The sequence below is a fragment of the Mesocricetus auratus genome, unplaced genomic scaffold, assembly GCF_017639785.1.
Source record: "Mesocricetus auratus isolate SY011 unplaced genomic scaffold, BCM_Maur_2.0 Super-Scaffold_2245, whole genome shotgun sequence".
NCBI lineage: Eukaryota > Metazoa > Chordata > Mammalia > Rodentia > Cricetidae > Mesocricetus > Mesocricetus auratus.
This window is the reverse complement of record NW_024429180.1, coordinates 34,440,583-34,461,132: the sequence shown is the minus strand read 5'-3', so window position 1 is coordinate 34,461,132 and position 20,550 is coordinate 34,440,583. Positions and strand designations below refer to the sequence as shown.

Sequence of the window (20,550 nt, the reverse complement as noted above, 5' to 3'; positions counted from 1 at the left end):
GTTTTTTGTAAAGCAATGCTTTCACTCTTAGGATGCTTTTCACCTACAGGCATGAGTAGTATTTTCTGAAGAAAATGCTCAAGGTATGAGGAAGCAGTTAGGTTGAGTCTCCAAACTGTTGTTATTTCTCCAAATGGAACCTAGTCTGAAGGATGGCTAGGATTGTGGGGAAACAACACGAGCTAGTAAGAAAAATTAAGAGATATTGGTTCCAAGTGAAGCCAATGTTTTTCTCTTGCTAATCAGAGTAAAAAATGCCTATTGTTTTGACCACAGGACTGACTCTCCTTTCCCTGTCCTTTTTCCCTGCCTTAAAACTTTCACTTCTGGTTGCATCCTGTTTAGGAGAAATTTTTAGTGTACTTGACCTTGCAGCCTTAGGTCATGGTGATAATACCCCAAGGTTCACTGAGTCTACTGTTCCTATAGAGTGCCTTTACTTCTCTTATGACTTAACCAGCACACCATAGCTAGCTCCCTGTCTCTTTCACCTAACTGCAATAAATAAGATCAGAGGGAAAGAAAGAAAAACATGGCTGACGTAGCCAAGCAGCCAGAAGCTTTCCCAGCCCTGGCCTTTGACTGGCGCACACTGGACCATGAGACTTTATCCAGTGTGAGCCATGTAAGGCTTGGTGAGTGGTTTGGGAGGCCTTTGTATCCTGTCATTTGTCCCCTCTGGGGCAGGTTTATACTGCTGTTACTGTGTAGGGAGTCTTGCTCAGCTTTTTTTTTTTCCTTTGGCAGTTACAGAATTAAAAGGAAGGAAAGATCTTGAGCTCAACAGGTAGCAGCAGACAAATCTTATACAACAGACAAAAACAGACAAAATCAGTAGACGAATAGCAGAGACAGAGAAAGCCCTCCACAAAGCCGGTGGGGAGTGTCTTAGGATGCTGAAAAATCCAGACTCTTCTTGAGAGCAGGGTATCTTAAGTCCCTGAACAGTTTTCCTCACTAAATTTAGGGTTGTTCAGAAAGATAGGATGGTCCACAACTGTTGGATAAACATGTCCTGATCTGGTCTAAAACTGACTAAGCCAGTCCATTGACAGGAGAAGACGACCACGTGGCCTTTGTTTTAAGCTACAAGGCTTTCATTTGCGGTCAGGAGGGTGAGGAGGAAGCCAGCTCTCTTGGCATCTCCCATCTTTAACCTAGCCATGGATCTTGTACCTATCTGTCTGTCTATCAGGGAATCTGCCTGACTTCTAGTCCCTCAACTACAAATATATCTTCGGTTTCTTTACTCTTTTTCAAAGTAAACACTATGTGGAATATTTATTATTTAATCTTCCGTTCCTGCAAGATCTAGAGGTAAAACACTGGAGATGAAAATATTCATTACCATGTTTATAAAAAGAAAACAACAGCATCACAGGCATCAAATATAGTTTTGTATAAACAGGAAAGACAAGGAGGTAACTCAGTTTTACTGTTGACTAGAGAAGGAAAACATTGGATTTTGTGTCATAGTTTGCACATTTTGAAAGTGAAAATCAGTTAAGGGAAGTCGTAACTCACAGGGCCGTTCCCTGTATCCCAGGGGAAGCCTCGGTGGCTCAGTGTCAGTGAACATTTGACAGATGTGGTGGAACACAGCATAGAGGCTCTGGGAGAGAGGATAGGCAAGAGGCTTCACAGCCCTACAGCCCAACACAATGAGAAATGCAGGGTGCTTTCTCATAAACTAGGTACAGCATTGGTCCCACTTCCTAACTCTATGCCTGGTTTGCTGACCAGTGTGAAGAGAGAACCTGGAACTTAAGAGAAAATATGGCCCCTACCAACTGCTTTGGTCAAGGTAACCAGTAAAGGGGGTTCTTGGATTGCCTCTTTAAAGGCAAACTAATATATGTGTAAGTGTCCCTAATCTGAAGAATTACAAGGTTGATAGAGATGTATTTGGCAGGTACTTTTTCCCTCTTAGGTAGAACACAGCAGTAGTGCAGTGCCTAACACAGAAGACTTGGGGGCCTCCTGAGCCAGTGAAAGCTTAGTTGATGGTTGTTAATCACAGGATACAGGTGTAAGGAGGTGTTGCTTGTGAATATTAGAACTCCTGCTCCTAATTGGGTAAAACTTACTACTCAAAAGGGAAGGGGAAAGTAAACTAAAGAATATCAAATTAAAAAAAAAAATTAACCGTCACAGAAATGGCTGAGAACAAAGAGAGGGGTCATTTTAGTCCTACTTTCCAAGGAGTGGTGGTGATGTCAGTACAATGGAGAAGTCCCACTTTGTGCCAGAATATAGAAACTTTAGTGGCTCAGTGTTTACAGTTTAGGCATCACTCCTTATAGCCGATGGTCTCTGGACACAAGATGACATTTTTGGCCTCACATGATGGGATTCCTTTGCTATATTTTTTCATCTGTTCTCTTTTCAAATAACGGCTTATTTTATTCATTACAAGGTATATGAGTCAGTTATGTAATGGAACACCACTGATAGAATTAATATGTGTATTAAATATATTAAAATAGATGATACTTAAAATAGATAACATATATTAAAAGGATATGATCATGATAGTCCAACAGTGGCATCTCACACTGAAGAGGCAGAGAATCCAACAGTTGTTCTGTTCACAGGGCCGGATGTATCGTCAGTTCCAATCTGGCCCTGATGTCCTGGAGGATTCCTGGAAGCTGTTGGTAATTAATTTACATTGCACTCCCATAGAAGTTGTTTGTAATGTCAGTGAAGAAATTTTGTAGCAACAGGATAAATGAGCCTGCCAGGGAGAATGAGAAGTGGGAAAAAGCAAGGTTTCCTTTTTCTCTAACCTTTTATCTGGACAACCACCAGAAGGTGTAGACTAGGTTTAAGGTGAGTTGTTCAAATAACCTGCTTAGGGAAACCTCTCACAGGAATGTGCCATGCCTTGGGTTTCAGTTGATTCCAGATGCAGTCAAAGTTGGTAACCAAGGTTAGCCATCACAACACAGACCAACACTGTAGCATTCATCACGTTTTGTCTTAACAGTGCTGAACCCTATTGTCATAAAGTTTCAATGACATCATTCTTCGTTCACATTGGGAGGGACTGAGAGAATACATAGATTCATCTCAGAGACTATTGGGCCAACCATAACACATTTATAACAGTGTGTGAGGTCAGCTGCCAGGCTTTAGAGGTTTTAGTTTTAAATAATAACCTTAGACATTCTGTAAATGAGAAAAAATACCCTCAAGAGTGGCTGGAAAGATTGTTTTTGTTATTCTTCCAGAGAATTCCTAGCCCCCATGCTGGGAGGCTCACAGCTTCCTGTACCTCCAGCTTTGGAGACCTGATGACTGTCTCCTAGCCTCTACAGGCACACACACACACACACACACACACACACACACACACACACACACACACAAACCTTTAAAAAATAGTAGCCTTGTGGAAGTAGGCAGAATCTCCATTTTACATATTTTTTGTGACATTTTGTTTTTTATGTCTTTTATGTTTAAGTTAAATTAGAAACAAGGTTGCTTCACATGTCAATCCCAGGTCCCTCTCCCTCTCCTTCTCCTTCCCCTCCTCCCATACCCTCCCACCAACCCCCATTCCTTACTCCCCCAATCCCTACTCCTTTCCCCAGGGAGGGTAAGGCCCTCCTTAGGGGGTATCCTTAGTCTCATTTCATCCAGGACAAGGCCTAGGCCCTCCCCAAGAGTCCAGGCTGAGAGAGAATCTTTCATTATGGGATGGGCACCCAAAGTCCATTTGTATTCCAGGGATTAATATTGATCCCAAGGCCCCATAGATTGCTTAGGCCTCCTCACTGACACCCACATCCAGGGGGCTGGATCAGCCCCATGCTGGCCTCCCAGCCATCAGTCTGGGGTTCAACAGTGCCCTTCTTCACAGACCTTGAAAGAACAATAATCAACTTTATATGAAAAAAAAAAAAGACCCAGAATAGCCAAAACAACCCTATTCAACAAAGCAACGTCTGGAGGCATCACCATCTCTGATTTCAAACTGTATTATAGATCTATAGTCCTGAAAACAGCTTGGTATCGGCACAAAAACAGTCAGGTAAACTAATGGAATTGAATTGAACACCCCGATATTAACCATACATGTATGAACATCTGATCTTTGACAAAGAAACTAAAAATACACAATGGAAAAAAGAAAGCATCTTCAACAAATGGTGCTGGCATAACTGGATGCTGGCATGTAGAAGAATGCAGATAGAACCATGTCTATCACCATGCACAAAACTTAAGTCCAAATGGATCAAAGACCTCAACATCAATCCAGCCACACTAAACTTCTTAGAAGAGAAAGTGGGTGGTACCCTTGAACAAATTGGTACAGGAGACCACCTTCTGAACATAATACCAGCAGCACAGACACTGAGGTCAACAATTAATAAATGGAACCTCCTGAAACTGAGAAGCTTCTATAAGGCAAAGGACACAGTAAACAAGACAAAAAGGCAACCTACAGAATGGGAAAAGATATTCACCAACCCCACATCTGACAGAGGGCTGATCTCCAAAATTTACAAAGAACTCAAGAAGCAAGTCTCCAAAACACCAAAGGATCCAATTAAAAAGTGGGGTATAGAACTAAATAGAGAATTCTCAATAGAGGAGTCTAAAATGGCTGAGAGGCACTTAAGAAAGTCCTCAATATCCCTAGCCATCAGGGAAATGCAACTTAAAACAACTCTGAGATAACATCTTACTCCTGTAAGAATGGCTAAAATAAAAAAAACACCAATGACAGTTTATGCTGGAGGGGATGTGGAGAAAGGGGAACACTCCTCCACTGCTGGTGGGAGTGCCAACTGGTACAGCCACTTTGGAAATCAGTATGGAGATTCCTCAGGAAAATGGGAATCAGTTCACCACAAGACCCAGCAATTCCACTCTTAGGCATATATCCAAAAGATGCACATTCATACAACAAGGATGTCTGTTCGACTATGTTCATAGCAGCATTATTTATAATAGCCAGAACCTGGAAGCAGCCTAGATGCCCCTCAACTGAAGAGTGGATAAAGAAAATGTGGTACATTTACACAATGGAGTACTATTCAGTGGAAAAAAACAATGGAATCTTGAAATTTGCAGGCAAATGGATGACACTAGAAGAAACCATCCCGAGTGTGTTGACCCAGTCACAGAAAGACAAACATGGTATGTAGTTACTCATATATGGATTTTTAGACTTGGAACAGGGGAGTGCCAGCCTACAATCCCACTGCCAGAGAGTCTGGGAAACAGAACCTTCTACCAATGACTGATGGAAGCAGAGGCAGACAGCCACAGCTAAACGCTGACCTTAACGCAGGAAACCCAGTGACAGAGAGGGAGGACTAATGAGCCTAGGGGTCAAGACTGGGCTCGTTTAATCCACAGAATCAGCTGACCTAAACATTTTACATATTTTTTATTCTTTAAGAATTTCATGCATATGTATAAGATCTCTATCATAAATACTCCATATTTTCCCCTAACTCCTCCCAGACATCCTCTCACCATCTCTCTCAATTTCATGGCCATTAAAAAAAAATCTAAGTCCAATTAGTGCTGCCAGTGTTTGAGTGGGTGTAGGGCCATCTGTTGGAGAATAGGCAACATGTTTTGTGTAGACTTGTTTTTAAGTAACTTATTTTTTGTTAGTTAGCTTGGAGGGTACACGAATATCCATTATTATCATGTGCTGTTGAATGTCTTGGGTTTTATAGGCAAAGAACATAATGTAGGAGAATAGAATGATGTATTCTAGCTTCAGATGCCTCATTCACTACTAAAGAAAGGCAGTTTGCAGGAGTCAGAGATTTTGCAGGACTTAAGGTTAGAAGAGCCATGGGGCATGGACTCACCTCTCTGCCTGAAAGAGTTACAATGTATGAAATGTTGCACTCAAGGTATTAGACAAGGAGTTACAGTCTCTTAGAAGATAGGAACTAAATGGGCCCCAAATTGGTCCAGATTGATGCCTGGAGGAAAGGACAATGCCGTGGAGTACTAAAAGGGTACCCAGGAAGTGTTGCTGCCACTGATACGAGAATGGAGGTAGGTGCTTAGGGAAGATAGGTTAAGAAGGATTGTAGGGCAGACGCCATTAAAGGCTCTCCAGCCTGAAGGTAATACTGGAAACTACGTGAAGCAGGAGTTCTCTGTGATGTTGGTTTACAGAGCTTTCAGGTGTAACACCAACAACACAATGCATAAAAGAACAGTTAAATTGTATTTAATCTAAACTAAGAACTTGCTCTTAGAAGATACTGTAAAGGAGTAAAAAGCTAAATAATTGTCTTTGTTAGGTCATACTTAGCATAAAAAATTATTCACAGCCCTATGATCATTTTTCGAGACCAGAAGTCTTTATATAGGGGAGTGTAAGAAAATGTCTACACATGGAGAATATGTAGCTAATTCTCAAGGTACATGAAAACAATCCAATTAAAACTGAGAAAAGTCAATAGAAATGTCAAGGAAGCACATAAAACTATTATCATTAGTCATTAAGAAAATACAAATTAACACCATAAGGTGGTAACTGTTGCATACCTCTTAATATGATCATGTTTGAAAACATCTGTCCTCACAAGAGATGGTGATAATGTGTAGAGGAACTTGGACTTAATGGGAATGTAAGATGGGACTTATAAATGCGTTGCATTTGTTCAGCTCATGTTTGAGCAGTTGTGTTGGTGAGACTATGGATGTAGCTTCTGATATTAGGAGATACAAGCTCACAGCAAAGTCCCTGATCCTCTGACTCTTACACTCTTTCTGTCCCTTTTCCACAATGTTCCCTGAGCCATAGGTGTTGGGAGTCTTTTATAGATGTATCCATTGGGACTGTGATCCAGAATCCTGCATTTTGATTGGTTGTGTTCTTCTGTAGTGATCTTCCTCTGTTTCAAAGAGAAGTTTCTTTGTTGAAGAGTAAAGACTATACTTATCCATGGGTACAAGGGGGGAAGATTTGGAAGGAGGAAAGGGAAGTGACAAGTGTGATTGTATTATAGTCCCCCAAATAAATAAAATAATAAAATGAATGCATTGTCAATATATCGAATATAGATATGTATTAATTATTAATATATTCAAATGTGCTCTTTATGGTGATGCACACCTTTGATTCCAGCATTCAGGAGGCAGAAGGAACTTTGTGAGTATGAGGACAGTGTTTTCACATAGTTTTAGTCCAACCAGGGCGACATAATAAGACCTGAAGAAGACAAAAAATTAAACCTATGCCACTGCTCATTCTACTCCTACTTCTTTACCCATGACAATGAAAATGTATTTATACTTGTATTTGCACGTGTTTCTTAGATTTTAATTTGCAATAGATCCTGAATGAAAAAAACAATGTTCCTTTAAAATGTAGAATTCATAAACAAATTGAGGTTATCCACTGATGTCCACACTACCTTAGATGAATCTCAATATAACTATGCTAAGTAAAAGGGGTCCGAACTCAGAGGTGTTAGGAAGCATATTATATGATTACATTTACAGAAAACAACAGAAATTTAAAATAACCCATAGTGGCAAGTGGCTGCTGGAGGGAAGAATGAAATAACCATGGCACATGAAGAAACTCCTTGAACTGTGGGCATGTTTGCTATCTTGTTTTCATGCCTATATGTACATATATAACATATGCATATGTATATATATTCAAGCCCAGATCATCAAATAATATCTTCTAAATATCTCCCAATGTGTGCCTGTTCTATACATCTGTTAAGTCTCTATAAAACTGTTTAAAAATTGTGAATCTAATGTGGGTTGTTTTCCTACACTTTATATAGCATATTAAAATAATGTTGAACATTTCATTCACATGAAAAATTAGGTTATAATGTTCCTATCTTCAGTGGGCTATGGTGATAATACAATGACAAAAATAAGTGTCTTTTCTAGGCAGTATTTTACATAAGACATACTTATAGCCCTATATTTTGAGTCCTGTGATTTTAAAATGTTACTTTTATATTTAAATTTTAATTTGGAAGATATATAAACTGTTACAATCATTGTCATTTTCATCACTAGATTTTTACAACAGTTCATCCTGTCTTCTGTGTGTGTGTGTGTGCACTTACCTAAATTTTCTCATAAGTAGTTCTGACAACTATTTTTCTAACAGACCTGCTTTTCTTTTTAAAATTGGAAACCATCATCTATTTGAGCCCTTTCTATTGGTTTCTCTGTATCTGTTGTTTAGATTCAAATACTGACAAGCATAATTCTGGCATTTAATTTTTACCTATTAAACTAATGGGTTTGAATCTAATGGAAACTTTTGAATTCTTGGGAAGATACAGTTCATGGGCCAATAGCCTTCATATTTTTACTATATTCTGAATTCTTCAAAATTTTATATGGTATGGTTTTAAATGTGATGGAATTTCCTCCTACTTTCATATTGCTTATACATTATATAAAAATACTAAATTGAACATTCACATAGAAGCCCAAATTCTTCTGGGCTTCTTTGTCAAGCTGATTAGTACACAGAATAAATGTCTACTTGGACTTCACATATTGTACCAGCGTCTGACATAATAGAACTATGAACTCAAAAGATCACAAATCTGGCTATTGAGAGGTTGTAGAAATATTAGGAAGTGGGGTCTAGTTGAATGGAGTAGGTCACTAGAGGCATGCCTAGGGGCAGAATATTGGGTCTGTGACTCCAGACTCTTTTTACTTCCCAGCCATCGTGTAATGAGTAGCTTCACTCTCTGCATGCCCCAGCAGAAGTGTGCTGCCTTGCCACAGGCCCATAGCAATGAAGTTCAAGGACACTTGGACTGAAACCTTCAGCCCAAATAACCTTTTTCTGTTTGAAATTCATTTATCTCCAGTTTACACACAGAGGTGGGAAGCTGAGTAACACATTGCCCGTGTCCCTTTTCTGGGCATTGCTGGGTCTGCTTTCTAAACATGTACTTTCCGAGAGGAGTACAGTGTCCACAGCAGTGAAGACTTTCTGGGAGTGAGGGCTCTGCCGCTTCTTCCCTTTGTGAATGTAGTCCGATATCTCCCTCTTTCAAACTCTGTTCCCCTGATATTCATAAGTTGCCAGACACCAAATTCTTACTGCCCATAGATCATTTCTCAGAGGCTATCATCTGACATGACGTTGAGAGCATGAACAAACAATAAAACTAACTCATAAATGACATCCTATGCTGGAGAGGATGTGGAGTAATGGGAGCACTCCTTCACTGCTTGTGGGAGTGCAAACTTGTCCAGCCACTTTGGAAATCAATATGATGGTTTCTTCAGAAAATTGGGAATCAATCTACCTCAAGTCCCTGCTATACCACTCCTGGGCATATACCCAAAGGATACTCAATTATACCCTAAGGACACTTGCTCAACTATGTTCATAGCAGCAACCTAGATGCCCCTCAACTGAAGAATGTGTAGAGAAAATATGGTACACTTACACATGGAGTATTATTACTCACCTGTTAAAAAGCGATGACATCAGGGAATCTGAAGGCAAATGGAAATAGAAAAAATCATCCTGTGGTAACTCATACCCAGAAAGACAAATATACTATATACTCAATCATAAGTGGATATTAGCTATAAAGTAAAGGATAACCATGGTACAGTCCACATACCCAGAGAGGCTAGGTAACAAGGAGGGCCCAAAGAGGTACACATGGATCTCCCTAGGCAGTAGGGATAGAAGAGATATCCTGCATGGACTGGATGCAGATGGGGTTGAGAACTTGAGGGCTCAGGTTAGGGGTCAGATGAAGGGGGAGAATGCTAAAAGATGACTGGAAAAGGGGGACATTTTGTGGACATGTAGAAACCTGATACAAAAGAAACTCCCATGAATCTATAAGGATGACCCCAGCTAAGACTCCTAGCAATTGTGCATGGATAGCCTGAACTGGTCATCTCCTGTAATCAGATTGGTGACTACCCCAATTGTCATCAGAGAGCCTTTATCCAGTAACTAATGGAAACTGTGTCAGAGACTCACAGCCAAAATATTATCCCAAGCTCTAGGACTCCTGCTGAAGAGAGGAATGATTGTATAATCTAGGAGGATGAGGTCAAGGACACCACAAGAAAAATCATAGAAACAAATAACCTGACTCACAGTAACTCAAGAGTCTGGACCAATAACCCGGGAGCCTGCATTGGACCAACATAGGCCCTCTATATATGTGTGACAGTTGTGTAGCATGGTCTACAACTTGTAGGACTCCTTACAATGGGAACACAGGTTGTCCCCGATGCTTTGGTTGGCTCTTGCAAACCTATTCCTCATACTGGATTGCCTTGCTCAGCTTTAATGCAAGGAGAGGTGATTATTATGTCATGCTTTGTTGATACCCATGGGTGGCTTGTCTCTTTCTGAACAGAAACAGAGGATTGAGAGGGGGAAGGAAATGAGAAGAGAGGGTAGAGGGGAAACGCGATCAGGCTGTAAAATGAATAAACAATAAACTAAATTTAAAAAGAAGTAATTCAATTAGTATGGCAGTTCCTCAGGAAAATGGGAATCAACCTGCCATAAGATCCAGCAATTCCACTCTTAGGCATATACCCAAAGGATGCACATTCATACAACAAGGACGTCTGTTCAACTGTGTTCATAGCAGCATTATTTGTAATAGTCAGAACCTGGAAGTAACCTAGATGCCCCTTAACCAAAGAATGGATAAAGAAAATATGGAATATTTATACAATGGATTACTACACAGTGGAAAAAAACAAAACGAAAACAAAAACAATGGAATTTTGAAATTTGCATGCAAATGGATAGAACTAGACAAAATCAATCTGAGTAAGGTAACCCAGTCACAAAAAGATAACCAATGTATGTACTCACTCATATATAGATTTTAGACACAGAGCAAAGGATTACCAGCCTACAATCCACACTGCCAGAGAAGCTAGGAAACAAGGAGGACCCTAAGAGAGACATACATGGTCCCCCAGAGAAGGGGAAAGGGACAAGATCTCCTGAGCTAATTGTGGACATGGGGGGAGGAGGGAAGGGAGTTAGGAGAAAGAGAAGTAGAGAAGAGGAGGACATGAGGGAGCAGGAAGATTGAGTTAGGGGAAGAATAGAGGAGAGCAAGAAAAGAGATACCATAAGAGAGGGAGCCATTATATGTTTAAAGAGAAATCTGACACTAGGGAAATGTCAAGAGATCTACAAGGATGACACCAACTAACAATCTAAGCAATAGTGGAGAGGCTACCTTAAATGCCCTTCTCTGACAGTGAGATTGATGACTACCTTATATGCCATCCTAGAGCCTTTACCCAGTAACTGATGGAAGCAGAAGCAGACACCCAGAGGTAAACACTGAGCTGAACTCCTGGAATCCAGTTGCAGAGTGGGAGGAGTGATGAGCAAAGGGGTCAAGACCAAGCTGGAGAAACCCACAGAAACAGCTGACCTGAACAAGGGGGAGCTCATGGATCCCAGACTGATAGCTGGGAAGCCAACATAGGACTGATCCAGAGACCCTAAACATGGGTGTAAGCTAGGAGGACTGGGCAATCTATGGGGCCTCTGGTAGTGGATCAGGATTTATCCCTAGTACACGAATGGACTTTGGGATCCTACTCCACATACAGGGATATTCTCTCACCCTAGACATGCGGGGAGGGTCCAGGCCCTGTTCCCAGTGAAATGACAGACTTTGAAGATTCCCCATGGAAGGCCTCACTCTTCCTGGGGAGTAGAAAGGGGATGGGATAGGGGTCAGTGGTGGACAGGGGAGGAAGGGATGGAGAGAGAACTGGGATTGACATGTAAAACCAGCTTGTTTCTAATTTAAATTTAAAAAAGAAAAAATAACTCATAGTCATGTCTATGCACCAATAAGCAATCAATATAGCCCAAATTCAAAGAATTTTGTTCAAATTACTCCAGTGAGTCTCTTTTCTAGCTAGTAAGATCATTGTCTCTTCATGTGTTCTCTCCCTTTCTAGATTAACATTAATAAGGTACCCTGTTTGGCTTTTTCACATTCATTTAAGATATTCTGCTTCCTCACAATCTCCTGTGCTGGGCAAAGCCCATTTTTCTTAAGCCATCAACATTCTACAATACAAGGTCAGATTCTATTCTGTATGTGATCCGACATCTGAGGTTTTACTGACAGGGAAAAACTGTCCATTGCTTGATTAATAAAAAACTATCTTGAGTTTGCCTTTCATATTTGATCTGGCCAATCTAAACCCCACTTAATCTTTAGGAAAACCTAACCCTCTACCCTAAATATCCCAAAACAACTTATCCTCAATGTCATGGAGGCTCTGTACCTTGCAGTTTGCCTTTGTATCCAGTAGCCTCCTGAACTGAGAGAAGCTGGCCTGTCCTAACTAACCTAGTCAACTTACTTACTCTGCCTTGTTCAAACTAAAGTCAAGAACCGCCCCCCCTCTCTCTCTCACACACACACACTTGAGGTCAACCTTGTTATTCCTACCTGGAGCCTGTACAACATGGCATACCATGTTCTTTCCACTTAGACTCCATTATCAATAAACCATATTTTTATCTGTACCCCGATATTAAGTTTCTCCACTGATGTAATAAATCAGATAAGGCCGAATTAATAAATCCAGGTTTAAGCAAAACATTCCCAGGGAAAGAAGAGAAATCCGCAAGGGAGAATGATGAGGGGCCTTACATATCCTCAGAGGATGGAGCCACCAATGGTGGGCTTTCTCAGGGGAGGGGTCTGAAATGGGAAGAGGAGGACTGGGTGGAGCTTCCAATAGCTCTCATCTTCAGATCCTTGCAGTCACCAAACCTGCATAAACCCCAAATCCCAGATATAGTTCATTACACTTGTAAATCCTTCCCTGTCATTAAGATGTTCCATAGTTTCCCTGGCATGTGGTCTTTTGTCAGTGAAATGAGCCTATCATCCTAAGTTTATTCAAGGACTGGTGGGTTTCTATTGGCCTTAAGCAGATGACAGTATGATAAAGGAGTGATTAATGTGAAGTCCGGTAACTAGAAGCATTGAAAACCTCAAACATATTGTATAGAATATTATCTAACTCCTTTATCCATGGCACACTGGCTCAGGAAATGACCTAGTGGGTTAATACACGTTTCTCTTAAAAGAAATAGAATGTAACAAATGAGACCGAAGTTACTGGAAGCCTTTTGTGATGTGGCTTAGGAAACAGGAAGCCCATCTATGATGATAGAGAAAAAAAAGAACCCAATGCTTCCACAGGATTCTGTGGGTCCCTCGCTCGTGCCTACTGACAAAACAAACAACCTTTGAAATTTTTACAAGGAGTAAGTGTATCAATTGCTTTTCTTGTTGCTATGAAAACAATAACTGAAGAAAAGCTACTTACAGGAAGGAGGATTTGCTCTAGCTCACAGTTTAGGGAACAGTTGATCATCCAAAGTCAGGATCAGGGAGAGCAGGATGCTCAGACTCAGCTAGCTTACTTCTTTTTATTCAGTAAAGGACTACTGCCCACATTCAAGGCAGGACTTCTCTCATTCATTACATCTTTCTGTAACATCCAGAGATGTTTACATTGTGATTCTAAGCCCAATCAGGTTCCAAATGAACCGTAAGTTTATAAGGTATAAAGAAAATAATTTCTGCCTTTTTTCTTCAAAGTCTGGGAACTATGGGTTTAATTCATTCAATTTCTGTACAATGTTCAAAATTTTTCAAAGGTTAGTATGATGATTTGAATGGAAATTGTCCCCATAGACTCATAGGGAATACCATTATTGGCTCTGTGGCCTTCTTAGAAGAAATGGGGTGGGCTTTGAGGTTCTAGAAGCCCAAGCTAGGCCCAATTAATAAATTGCTGCCTGCCAATCCAGATGTAGACCTCTGGGCTCCTTCTCCAGGACCATATCAGCCTGCATGTCACCATGCTTCCTGCTATGATGACAATGAACTAAACCCCTAAACTATAAGCCAGCCCCAATTAAATGTTTTCCTTTATAGGAGGTGCTGTGGTCATGGTGTCTCTTCACAGCAATAGAAACCCTAAGACAGTTAGTAATAGCCAATCATCTTTGTCACAACAGTCAGCCAAAAAGAAGAATGATATTTGATTCAAGAAACATCTATCTTTATTTTTCCCCAGATCAAGTAAACATGGTAAAACCCCCTGCTAGACGGCCGATCACTACCCAACTCTGAGATAGACAGGCTCACATGTTTGATGTCATGGTGAAAGAGATGTCCTCCTAGGTTGATCTCCATTGCCTGGCTGCTCCACGATGTCCTTCAGCTGTTATTTCTGGGATTATCTGCATTGCACACACTACACATCCCACTAGGGAAGAAAGCACCATTTTTAAGATGGAGAGTCCTGACTTCCTTTTCATACAGAAGGAGATGGGTGACCATGAGAGCTCATGGAAGAGAAAGAAGTGGCTGAAAAGACCACTGCAGTATTTGAACAGATCAAATTTTTTTGAAGAGTGAAAAAGAAATTTGAGAATCTAGAAAATAATTCCTTCACACTATTCCTATCTGTTTGGCTTGTGGAGGGTTGTTCTGTCTCCTCAGCCGGGTAGGCGTCTCTTGTGGAGATGGATATTGTAGCTTAGGCAGTGAGTCCTTGCCCTGAAGGAGCATCAGTGGCCTCTTGGGGGCTTCTGTAAATGCAACTGCCACCTCTGTGGAAGATTCTGATTCTGAGAGCACATTTTAATTAATCTCCAGGAGAGGCTGCATAGCTCACAGTTGGCTGCCATGTTTAAAAATCACTGCTCTGAATGGCCCATTACAATCTCCTGAGGGTAGGATGGCATGGGGGGGGCAGATCAGGGTCTGAATACCTAGCAGTGAGATGTGGAAGGGAAAATAAAAATAATACTATAAAAAATAAACGGATAAATGCTCCCTTTCGAATATATGCTCTTAGATTTCCTCCCCTCTCTTATCCTAGACCATTTATGTTACAAACATATAATTATAAATATTATTTCTCTCTCTGAAATGTCTGAACACCCTTTTGGAACTAGATAGGTCTTTTGTGAGTCTGATGACCGGGGAATGTCTTGCTCAAGGACCTGGGCTCTACCTCTTTGAAACTTAGATATCAAGGGAGACAACACCCATTCTCATTCCCATCGGCTCTGTGGGGTAGGAGGAGCCTCACCTCTGTAGTGCTTCACTCCAGACTGTAGAACTGCCTCAAGCCAGAAAAAAACTGTTACTCTTCTGGTTGAATCAAGCAAACCAGCAGTTACCAGGTGTCACCCAGTACTGACTTGAGGAGAGGCGGTTAATTTGGAGATCTGAGTAACACAGGCTGTATTTGATTGACTCCGCATTTCCTGATGAACTGCCTACCGTGTGTGCCACATCCCGACTTCACGCTTATTCAGTAATTAAACTGATTCGTTTCTGTCCCTGCCGTCTTTGTGGAGAGGTTTTCTGGGTCAAGGGAAGACTTTATTGTTTGCTATTGCCCTAGCAACTAGCAATATTTTTTTTAATCACAGGTTCCTTGGGAGAAGCAGCGACTTTAAGTCAGAAACTGTAGCTCTGTGGAAGCTGTATGTTGTGGCCACTAGGGCCAGAAGCCAGCTCGTGGGGATTGCCATAGAACCAGCAGGTCAGGTCCCTTAATCTGAGCCCAGTGGTCACACTGCCCAGGTGTGTGTCAGAAGCTCGCGAATGAGTGACTGGAACTGGACATGCGCAGAGTGCTCTTCCTTCTACCCCTCCCCTTCTCCCAGGCTAGGTTCTGAGGACCCCTTTCCCTCAGCCTCTCAGTTCTGTCATCCGAGGAGGTGCTCTTGACTACTGACTGAGTGCCTGCCCTGTGCAGGCTGTGGGATTGCAAAAAACTGACCTCCCAAATGCTGCCGTGCTCAAGATGGGTCACTTTTTCTGTGGTATTTCTACCTCCTCTTCCGTGCTCTGCTATCAACCGACACGATTTATAATCTCTCCTCGGTAGGCATTAAGGCTGGAAAGGGTCTGTCCACATTTTCAACTTCTCTTTCCAGGCTTGCCACCTGCCTCTACCTGCCCTATCACACAAGGATGCTATTTTGCCCTGAATCCTAGGCTCAGAGTTTCTCATGGTGTGTGGAGGCTTATCAAGTGGGAGCATCCCTGTAATATGATCTGAAGGATACCAAGTCCCTTATCGCAGTATGTCACCCTGAGGCTTTTAGCACAGTGATGAGTGGAATTAGAAGCCGAGACAGAAAGTGACAAGAAACTGCTCCCCAGCCTGTATCTGGGCTGCATTTGTGAATCGTACCTCGGGTTCATTTAGCCCAAGCTGGCTTTGGGTACCAATATTCCTGCCTCCCTCTACCTTTCAAGTGCTGTCACATGCCACACTATCTTCATTTTCAACACTAGTAGTCCCCATTGTTATTTTTTTAAATGAAGAAAATTTACTCATTTCGCTCACTGAAAGCTCCTACTTCAGGCTGTTTGCGTAGCTAGAATTCAGACCAGAGCATACAAAATTGCTTTTCAGTGGTCACCTGGCACTGAGGCTCCGTGAGAGCTAAAACACTGCTTCCAGGGAGCCAGTATCAGCAAGAAGAGAGCTGTCTCCAAGGAGAAAAGACGGACAAGACTTTTAGAAAAAAAAAAAAAACATTTCCTCGGCCCATACCACAAATGTATCACGAAGTCTAACCGTCTTATTTTCTGCAGGTTGTCCCATTGATTGAATTAAAGACAAACAAATGGTTGGATGAATATTTAGTAGCTCCTCTATGTGGTTTCTTATGTGGCCATTTTCCTACATTTCCAGCTTTAATGATGCATGCATAAAAAGAATCAAGAAAAAGGCATGCACAGACCTTCATCTGAAATGTGGAAGCCAGAGGTTTGTGGATTCAGGTGTTGATAAATTTGTGGCAAACTCATTTGGCACCCAAACAACACCTGAAAAAACCCTTTACTTGAAATTTAGTTATCCCATTTAGTGTGACTGCTCTGTTTCCATGAGTGGAACGTCAATGTTAAATAGGAGTGTTGCTCCATATGCTACACATAGCATGCATTAGCAATGTCATTTATCTCTGAATTTAAAGCATGTGTAGTACATAACGTTGAGATATGCAATCATAGAGCTACATTATAGTTATTTGTTGATGTGGAGGGATGTCATGTCTTTGTAAGACAAATTACATTTGTGTATATGCTCATTTACAAATTAATGTAAATGTTTCTTCTATCATTTGCCAAACATTAGGGGCAAGGTCTTTTGCACATTCTCCTGTTGTATGAAACACAGATTCTCCAGCCGATGTTTCAAGCTCATCATTCCTACTCCATAATTTCTGCATTCAAGTACTACAGAAAGAACAAGAAAGGCAGGACAAATATGCAGTGCAAACTACAGGACATTTTGATGCTTCTTCACTTATTTTTTAAAAAAACCATGTGGAGAACATACTACATGAAAATTTTGGTTTTATTATCAAATTCAATTTTAATTTCATTTAAGGTGGCTAAAATGCAGCTTAAATACAAAACCATTTAACTGCATTTCAAGGTATATTGAGGTGAATATAAGATTTACTTCTATGGTTACTGTAAAGCCAATGCTAAGGAAGATCTCCTACTTGAGCAAATTAGATAACAACTTCCTTGCTGTACGACTAGATGTTTAACCTCTGGTTTTGCCATTATCATTGCTTTATGAACAAAGATAAGTTAGGTATTAACAAATTCACCTAGCCATCAAGTTTTCCATCTGTCTACCATCATTGTATTGATTCTGCCAGCTACTAATTTGTATTTTTATCACTATTGCTGTCAACTTTACATGACTATGACAAAAAAAACTGAGATAACCAACTTAACTGGAGAACACGTGTATTTGGGCTCAGGATCCCAGAGGTATTGTTACACATTCAGTTCTCCCTGTTGCGTTTGGACCTATGGGGCTATGTGACATTATAGTAGGACCATGTGGCAGCTGGAATGAAAGGAGGAAAGAGAGGGAGGTTCTGCAGTTTCCATATCTCTTGCAAGAGAACACTTGCTGTGACCAGACTTCCTCTCACAGGGCTCTACCTCTCCAGAGTTTCACTGTCTCCTAGTAACGGCCACAGGTTGGCAGTGAAGCCTTTGGGGGACAGTCTAGAAGCAAGCCACAGCAACCACATACTTCTGAGGTACTGCTAGATTCCAATAGGATTAGCATTTTGAATTTGTCCTGGTAGCACTTGAGAGAGAAGAGTGCTACAATTCAGGAGGAGATTTCTTTGAATTTAGAAGAAACATTTAACAAGACAGATGATATTTAAAAGGGTCTGAAGGACAGATAATAAAAAATTCTGGGCTTGGAAGTCAGAACACCTAGCTTCAGATCCCATGCTATTCTTTTGGGGGGGGGGGGGGGGGTGTAAAGGGAAGCCTTTTCCTTGAGAGAAGCCTTCCCACCAGCCTGATTCCAGAGCCGCAATAGTCCCAAATAAACACACAGGAGGCTATATTAATTATGAAGCTGTTGGCCTTGCTTGTTTCTTACTGGCTAGCTCTGACTTAAGTAATTACCCCATAATTGTTAATATAAGTATTTCTCTTACCGGAGACTAGTTCCCGGCTTCCTACCGCATGGCGTTACATCTTGACTCTCCTTGTTTCTCCTTCCCAGATTCCTCCTGGACTCCTAGTCCCACCTATCTTGGTTCCCTATTGGCCAACAGTGCTTTATTGACATCTACACAGGACTTCCCCCATCAGGGGGGGTTTCGCGACAGAGTTTCTCTGCAGCTTTAGAGGCTGTCCTGGAAGTAGCTCTTGTAGACAAGTCTAATCTTGAACACACAGAGATATGCCTGCCTCTGCCTCCCAAGTGCTGGGATTAAAGGTGTGCTCCACCACCGCCCAGCTCCTCATGCTATTCCTTATTCGCTAAGTGATCCATGACAATGTGTTTAACCCATCCCATCTGTATTCCCTTGTCTATAAATGAGACAAAAATGTTACAGCATTACTTTCCAAGTTTGCTCTAAGGATGAGTATATCATTCTACATTAGTTTTGAAATAAATAAGTAACAATACTTACACACATGGTAAGCATTCAATAAATTCCTGTCTTACCCCTTGCATTTGATTCCTTTTAATTCTTAGGTTTTTCCTGTTGTTCATGAAATTCCCTGGTTCATTCATTTTTTTTCAGTCATTTAAACATTCACTGAACAAATATAATATACCTGATACAATGGTGGTAGGAGTTCAAAAAGATTCAAAATCCATGAAGAGTCTAACCACATAACAGAGGAGAGACCAGTAAGAGGAATCAGTGTGCGGTAATCAGAGGGAAGGGAAGAACACATTGCCTTTACCCTAGAAGACAGGGCTGAGAATACAGAGTTCTGGTTGCCTTGGAAACTGATAATCCATAAACACGTCCTAGGAGACGTTTTCAACAAGTAGCTAAGAAACTCTTTATAAAACTACCCATTAGGCAGCAGTAAGAAGGGGAGGGAAGTCCAAATTGTTTGCTGTAGGGGGAGACAGGACTGCTAAATCTCAGAGCCCTAACATCCTCCACTATGTGCCCTTGAGTAGGTTACTCAATTTCTCTATGCATGTTTCCTCACCTGGAGATAACTGAACTTATTTCATGAAAATGAAATATGTAAGCCACTGAACATTTGCACATATTAGGTATTTGATACATAGTGACAGTTATTGTTACTACCATAAGAATTCTTGCAAACAATAAAATAGTTTTCCTTTTAGAAGAACAGGTATTTTAGTGACAAAATGTTTCTCTTGTTCCTGTAACTTCAACTTCTTGAGTAAACCATTATCTCTAATCTAATACACTGCCTGAAATATGTGCCCTTTACAGCAGCAAAAGGAACCAATGTTACTATCATCACAGGTGCAGATCTGGTACTCTGGTGGAAATGTCTCTTTGCAGAAGTTTGTGTTCCCTCTCAAAGTCTGATCATGACCACCCTGATATGATGAACATAGTAATTCCTCAGGATTCTTTACAAGAAAAACGCTTAAAAACAAAACAAACAAAACAAAACTAATTTCCCATTTGTTTTACTTAGACCCTAGCCCTGAATTCTTGATTTAAATTTTTATTTATTCTTTGGTAATTTCATACATGATAATTTTTTTATTCTCTCTTTCCATCTGACAAAAGGCATGGGCCCAACTGATGGTTGACTTGAAAGTTACATGCACAAAACTCAATCCGTGCAGAAGCCATGCGAGTGAATCACTAGCTCATTTTCAAAGACGAAAACGGTGTTTTCATTTGTATCGAAATAAGAACTTCTCAGGTTTTGGTGGCTACTGGCAAGCTGCTGTCATTCCCTGTGGCCTAAGCAGGAACCCAGGAACCTACCCAGTTATTCTTTGTTCCCGGAACAGTCATTGGGGCTGAGCGATGAGATTTGCTTTACGTTTTTGGTGTCACACAGGGCAGTCAGCTTGACTTTGAGCTCAGAAAGAGCCGGAATTCGTGCCAGAACCCAGAAAGCTTAAAGTGCTTCCTCTTCCCACTACCAGGAGTAGTTACGAGTTTACAGAACTTGCCACACCTTTGGGCTGTGTGTTAAGGCTCCATTTCGTCTCTGGAGC

At 41.0% G+C, this 20,550-nt stretch overlaps 1 long non-coding RNA gene across 3 annotated transcripts in view; it reads right to left on the bottom strand.

The window, feature by feature from the left end:
- LOC121143258 overlaps nt 1-19,296 on the bottom strand; it is a 48,958-nt gene extending 29,662 nt beyond the window's left edge. The window contains exons 1-5 of one of the 3 annotated variants that reach the window (XR_005880463.1): nt 19,161-19,296; nt 14,169-14,289; nt 9,453-9,480; nt 7,100-7,195; nt 2,470-2,737 (exon numbers count right to left, since the gene is read on the bottom strand). This is a non-coding gene — a long non-coding RNA (uncharacterized LOC121143258). Of the gene's footprint in view, nt 1-2,469; nt 2,738-7,099; nt 7,196-9,452; nt 9,481-14,168; nt 14,290-19,160 lie in introns of those variants that run through there. The other 2 variants (XR_005880467.1, XR_005880453.1) reach the window with 2 other exon arrangements.
- Between the last annotated feature and the right edge of the window lie 1,254 nt (nt 19,297-20,550).